General features: G+C 46.6%; 1 long non-coding RNA gene across 1 annotated transcript in view; it reads right to left on the minus strand.

The window, feature by feature from the left end:
- Nucleotides 1–3398, minus strand: part of LOC146810132 (uncharacterized) — a 28387-nt gene extending 24989 nt beyond the window's left edge. Inside the window, exon 1 of the long non-coding RNA XR_014966549.1 lies at nt 2812–3398. This is a non-coding gene — a long non-coding RNA (uncharacterized LOC146810132). The remainder of the gene's footprint in view (nt 1–2811) is intronic.
- Between the last annotated feature and the right edge of the window lie 2602 nt (nt 3399–6000).

Below are 6000 nucleotides of genomic sequence, written 5' to 3' on the forward strand. Positions count from 1 at the left end.
CACACCACTCTATGCCATTTTACTCTACTCCACTATATGCCACTCTACTCCACTCTATGCTACTCTACTCCACTCTATGCCCCCCTAGTCCACTCAGCTCCACTCTACACCACTCCACTTTATGCCACTCCACTGTATACCCTGTCAGTACATGCCACGCCCCTTCATCATGTGCCACTCCACTCTACACCATGCCACTCTACTCAACTCCACCCCATTCTATGCCACTCTTTTACACTCTAGGATTCTCTCTGACACTTCGATTTAGGCCACTTTGTTCCACTCTATGACACTCCACTGTACAACACTTCACTCCACTGTGCGATACTCCTCTCCACTCTATGACACTCTACAACACTCTATTCCACACCACTCTTCAATACCACTCTTCTCTACGACACTCCACTCTATGCCACTTTATGCCACTCCACTCCATGGCACTCCACTGTAAGGAACTATATGCCACTTTGCTCCATTTTAAACCACTCCATGCTACACCACTCGATTTTGACATTTTACTCCACTCCATTCTACTCCACTCTATGGCACCCTACTCCACTGTAGTCCACTTTATGGCACTCTACTCCACTTTACTCCACTCTATGCTATGCCACTCTATGCCCCTCCACTCTACACCACTCTACTCTACTCTATGACACTATACTGCACTCTATGCCGCTCCACTTTATAATGTTCCACTCTATGACACTCTACATCACTCCACTCTAAGCCCATGCAGTCCCCTCCACTCTAATACAACACTCTATGACGTGATACTCCACTATACGCCACTCCACTCTACTCCACTCCAGTTCTCTACTCTATGCCACTCCACTCCACTCTACACTATGCCACTCCACTCAATGCCTAACTCTTCCACTTGATGCCAGGCCACTTTATTCAACTCTATGCCACTCCAATCTACGACACTCCACTCCACTGCATGACACCCCACTGTACTCTATGACACTCTACTGCATTCCACTCTACTCCACTCTACTGCATGCAACTCTATGCTACTCTTTTCTACAACAGTTCACTCTAGGCACCTCCACTCTATGCCATTGCACTCCACTCTATGCCACTCCACTCTACAATATTACACAACACTCCACTCTATGACACTCAATGCCACTTTGCCACCCTTTATGCCACTCTATGCCACTCCACTCTACAACACTATGTGCCACTTTGCTCCATGTTGTACCACTCCATGCCACACCACTCCCTTTGACATTTTATTCCACTTTGTGGCACCTCACTCCACTCTACGGCACTCCAGTATACTTAACTCCACTCTATGCTATGCCTCCCTATGCCTCACCACTCTTCATCACTTCACTCTATGACACTCCACTCTATGACACTCCATTCTACACCACTCTAGTCCACTTTATGCCACTTAACGCCATTCTATGCCGCTCCACTCTGACACTCCACTCCATGAGACTCTACACCACTCCACTCTATGCCCCTCCACTCAACGACACTCTACGACATGACACTCTATGGCACAACTCTACTCTCTACAGCACTCCACTCCACTCTATGCCACTCCACACCACTCTTTGCCACTTCACTCTAGGCCACTCTATGACACTCCACTCTACAACACTCCACTGCATGACACTCCACTCTATGACATTCCACTCCATGATACACCACTCTCTGCCACTCTACTCCATTCCACTCTATGACACTCTACTCCACTCTATGCCACTTCACTCCAGGCCACTCACTCCACTCTATTCCACTCCACTCTGTGACAGTCTACTCTATGACACTCCAGTCTACGAAGCTCCATGGCACTCTACAATCATTGTTGCCACTCTGTGCCACTCTACTCCACTCTATGACATCACTCTACCTCACTTTACCCCCTCCACTCTGTCGGTGTGCTGTATTCCACTCTATGCCTCTCCACAACATTCTACTCCACTCTGTGACACTCTACGCCACTCCTCTTCACTCTACACCACTCCACTCTAATCCACTCCACTCTACTCCACTTTATGGCCTTCCACTATATGCCCCTCCACTCTACGCCGCTCCACTCTATGCCTCTCTACTACACTCCACAATGCTCTACTCAACTCCATGTCACTCTAGTAAACTCTATGCCACTCCACTCTATGACTCTCCACTCTATGAGCCTTCACTCTATTACCCTCCACACCACGCTACTCCACTCCACTGTACTCCACTCACCGCCACTCCACTCCATGCCACTCTACTCTACGAAACTCTACACCTCTCCACTCTACTCTATGCCAATCCACTCTACCCACGACACTCTTCGCCCCTCCAATTTATGCCCCGCTTTCACTCTATACCACAACACCCTATACCCCTCTACTCCACTCTATGCCTCTCCACTCTACGCCCCTCCAACTCTACTCCCCTTCACTCTTCGTCCCTCCATTCAATGTTCTTTCACCCTGGCCACTCTACTCTATGCCACTCTACTCCATTTCACTCTACTGTAATCCACAAAACTTCACTCTACGCCATTTCACTCTACTGTAATCCACAAAACTTCACTCTACGCCATTTCACTCCACTGTAATACACAACAATTCACTCTACTACACTCTATTCTATGACATTCCACTCTAAGACACTCCACTCTGTGACAATCCACTCCACGCCACTCAACACTGCACTACTCCACTCTATGCCACTGCACAACACTCCACTATGCACCACAAACTTTTAGTCATGCTGAGCAGCAGGCATGTTGGTGTACATCATGGCTAAAACACATTGTATAGGCAAGACCTGTTGACTCTGCCAATGCTTGTTTTAACGTACCTTTCGTCCTAACTCCTGCTGCCGATTTTCTTTTTCCACAAGCTCTCACTCATGCACCGTCCACCTGGTGCTCCATGGAGGGGGAGAAGGAGAGGGAGCACATCAGACAGCCTGTGATAGAGGAGGGGAGCTGGAGGGTGAAGGGAGAAGTAGGAATGAGTGCCGGCGGGGCTGGGGTGAGTACTAGAGGCAGACGCGTATCTTCAGGGGGGGGGGGGGGGGGGTGGAACACCCCGGCCCCAGTATTCATTTTTAGTCGGGTAACTTGTCCCCAGTAGCTGATAGCTCTGATCTGGAATGTGCAAGGAGACTGTTCACCGGGGTGCAGAATGAGACGTTGTGACAGGGCTCAGACAGGGCGCAGATGTGAACAGATGTCGACGCTGCGCACGGACACCGGGGAGACCAGTGATCTCATGTAGTGGATCACAGACAGCAACGGTCGGATTTGCGGACAACACTTCTGGGGGCAATGGGGTTTCTCGACCTGTTACTGAAATAGCTTTTCTTAGGGAGGCAAAATAAAACATTCAGACTCTCAGCTGGATTGTAAGGCAGTGATACTCAAAGTACGGCCCGGCGGGCGCATGGGCAGCAGCAGCACTGAGCTGGCGTTTACTCAACTCAGCACAAACATTTAAAAAAATGTTAAATAAACAGCAAGCCCATATTTAAAGGTTAATTGCAGTGAAGGAAAGAAAGTAGCTAGGCCCTTAACTTTAGAAACACCTTCATTTTTAAAGACCACAAGCGTGTAAAAATGATAGTCTATTCAAAATTCAAAAAGTGTATTTCATTTCAATATCATTTAGAACCATTTAACCGTAGTAAATCAGATTATAGCAGTACATGCAGAGGTAGTTTTTTTAAGCGATTGTTTTCAAATATGAATTTATAAACTTTCATTCACCCTCCATATCCCCTCCAACCTGACAACAATACAATTAGTGATTACATTCAGACACAGGAGATTTTGTACAGCATGCATCATAAAGTCATGTATTTCGAGGTCCTCGAGATAATAAAGAAGAAGGAGGGATATTGAAATAAAACAATTGCACAGGATCACACAATTTGGTCAAGTGGGGAAGCCGGGATTCTGGTTTCCCATTGCACAATTGAGTTCAGCCACTAGATGTACATGCTTTGCTTCCCCTGCACCCACTGTACGCCACCACCCTGCCCACGCTGGTATCAGTGGTGCCCTCAATCAAACCAAAGACCACACTTTTCGGACCTCAGTAAAATGTTTGCGAGTACCCATGATCTGAGGTGTCGTTGGCTGATCTTGCTGCCCCTAGTCTAAAATTCAGTCGGGTCTCTGCATTCCCGAGTACTCTGCTGTTTTCAAGCAGTGGGAGGAGGGCACTGCCTGGTTGTGCCACAGAAAAATGATGAGACTGCTGCTCTGCTCCCACAGGAAAAGAATAAACACACCAGGAAGCACAAAAGTGCATGTGAGTGTGTGTGCATATGAGTGTGCACATGAGTAAATGCGCATGAAGGTGTGTGTAAACGTGTGTGCAGGAGTTTGCATGCACACGAATGCCTGTATGTGTGAGCGTGCATTTGTGCCTGGTCGAGTGAGTTTGTGTATGCACATGAATGTGTGTGTGCATATGTGAGTGCGCTCACATAAAGGTGTATGTGTGAAGGTGAGTGTGCACCAGAGTGTTTGAGTGTGGATTCATATGAGTGTGTGTCTATGTGAATGTGCACATGAGTGTCTGTGTGGACATGAGTGTGTGTACCTATGGACATGAGTGTGTATCTGCAATTGACTGTGTGTGCAGAAATGTGTTTGAATCTCAGCAGCTTCACTTGGACTTTCATCCTTCAGTGGTCGAAAAATCAGTGCCATTGAGTTGTGTAACAATAATATCTGTTATTCAGTGCCAAGACACCCTATACCATTATGTTTGTGTGTGCAGATAAATGTGTGTGGATGTGCACGAGTGTGTGCGCAGAAATTTGAGTTCGAATCTCAGTGGCTCCACTTGACCTTTTATCCTTCTGAGGTCGATCTAATGAGTACCATGAAGCTAAATCAGAATAAACATCTGCGACATCTGCTTGTCAATGCCATGATAATCCAAGGGATGAATTGTGCGCTTTTGCAAATACACATTATGTGTATGTGCATGCGAGTGTCGCACGCATGTGTGTCTGTCTGGCACCCTGGCTGGTGCAAAACCCAGCAGTTCAAAATTGAGTTCATGATCACAAATGTTATATTGCACGGTCATCTATGGTTAATTGCATGGTGAATGGTTTCACAAATATGGAGCAAGGTGCATTTGCACCTGTGTGTCTGTGTAAATGGAAATAAGGGCTTGAACAGTATGGGGCTCTGCACATCAAAAGACTGACGGCGAGTATCTGTGCGAGTCACTGAGGCATGGAAAGCAGTCCTGCCAAAGAGGACTGCTTGTCTGACTACAGTGACAGGAGTGTCCACAACTTGAGGCACCGAGAGAAGATTCCAGGGCGCTTACCCACTGCATCTTACACTCTGGAGACTGCAAATGCTGTCTGAATAAAGGAAAGTGATGGTGTGGGAGCTGATCGAGTGGTACAGGTAATGAGCTCTACAGTATTTACTCTGTCTTGAGATATTTCTCCCCTGCATTCACAAAAGAAACTTTGAGTATTATTTAGAGTTTGATGGATGCAAGACATTGGCCACAAATTGACAGATACCCCTTTCACCCTATTTGGTGTGCTTACAGGTATATTTAGAGTGTTTACATTTGTATATACTACAGAAAGGGTAGATATGATAACTGTCATACTTAGGGATGTGTGGATGTCCCTCATCCTCAAACTGTAACTAACCTGCCTTGTCCTTCCATCCTCAAATAGATTCCTACACTGAGCGGTGGTCGTCTTCTTTGTCTCCAGCATGCAGGGAATCACACCTAAGTATTGACAGCTTCCCCATGGTGGAGTTGAGTGTTTCAGAAGGCACATTGGATTTTGTAAATGCTTTAGATGTGTTGAAAGTACAACTGTAGGGAACCTCTGCAAGTCATGAATAAGAGATATATGAATACTTTCTGGTGAGTCCACATTCTCCTGCCGTGAAATCTACTAAACCTATCCAGAGGGGTGCCATAAGTCCCAACATATCCATGGGCAAAATAATTGTTTGACTATGACCACTGGTTCCCAAAATATTGGGTTCTTATG

The sequence above is a fragment of the Triturus cristatus genome, chromosome 7 (assembly GCF_964204655.1).
Source record: "Triturus cristatus chromosome 7, aTriCri1.1, whole genome shotgun sequence".
NCBI classification, from domain to species: Eukaryota; Metazoa; Chordata; class Amphibia; order Caudata; family Salamandridae; genus Triturus; species Triturus cristatus.